General features: G+C 39.6%; 1 non-coding gene across 1 annotated transcript; it reads right to left on the bottom strand.

The window, feature by feature from the left end:
• Positions 1–399: 399 nt before the first annotated feature.
• TRNAG-GCC lies at positions 400–470 on the bottom strand. Its single transcript has one exon. It is a non-coding gene; the product is annotated as a tRNA-Gly (tRNA).
• Positions 471–1,118: the final 648 nt, after the last annotated feature.

Below are 1,118 nucleotides of genomic sequence, written 5' to 3'. Positions count from 1 at the left end.
AGGTTGTGCGTCAGGGCTGGTAACTTGGCACGTAAAAATCAACTACCAATCATTAGCGGATCGGAGTTCCGCTATGGCGACCCCTAACCGGGAAAAGCCGAAAGAAGACTACATCCTTTAGGAGATTTATAAATATTTATTTATATTATTATAATAATTATACATTATTTTCCATGCTATACTGCTGGCTAGTACAACCAACCGCTACAGTCCAGCTAGGTTTGCTTGAATCAGTATGTTGGAAACCTCAGCAATATGATTTATTTGTAACATACAACTTTCTCAGTTTACTCTTGGAACTTACCAAGTAATAGATTCTTACCTGCATTTTTTTACATTACAATATTGAAAAAAAATATTTAGCTACATACAATAAAAGTAATGAAAAAATAATTTAACTGCATTGGCCGGGAATCGAACCCGGGCCTCCCGCGTGGCAGGCGAGAATTCTACCACTGAACCACCAATGCTGCTTATGTTTCGTTCTTTGTATCGTCGTTTTTACATTTCAATGAGACCATTTCCACTTGTTTGTCTTTTCAGCTTTTTTCGGTTAGGGGTTGCCACAGCGGAACTCCGGTTCGCTCATGATTGGCATTTTTTTATGGTGCCAAGTTAAACAATTTCTACTAATACTGCAATATGTATTTATATTTATACTGACTACTAGTTAGTATACAGGTTACAATTTTATCCTGCTGCTTATTTTCTGTATTATGAAAAACAGAAAGAGATCATTAATCTGGTTTGTATTGCGTCGACTCTCCACTGACTTATTTTCGAACAGGAATCTGCCCGGTAGTGTAATAAGATGTTTCTTACACACAAGTCATACCAGACGCCTTAATACGTTTGCGTGTTTCAGAATAATATTCGGTTGCGTCTGCTGGTCACCCCCCCCTTATCATCCCGCCCCCTTACTGTCGTTCCTGACTTCTCAGAAACTTGTCCTACTACCCGGAAATAAGTTTATTTTCGTCACAGACGGCGGACGTCAAGTAATTCACCAACATTCTCTCTAATCCAGCAGCATTTTAGTTCGCTAAGGATGATTGGGCGGTAGAGAGCAGGTCGCTTTGTTTAGTCCTCCGTGCAATACCAAACTGAACCCCCTTCAT

This window comes from Protopterus annectens, chromosome 12.part0, assembly GCF_019279795.1.
Source record: "Protopterus annectens isolate FY-2018-M chromosome 12.part0, PAN1.0, whole genome shotgun sequence".
Taxonomy (NCBI): Eukaryota; Metazoa; Chordata; order Ceratodontiformes; family Protopteridae; genus Protopterus; species Protopterus annectens.
This window is presented reverse-complemented; position numbering and strand designations above follow the sequence as displayed.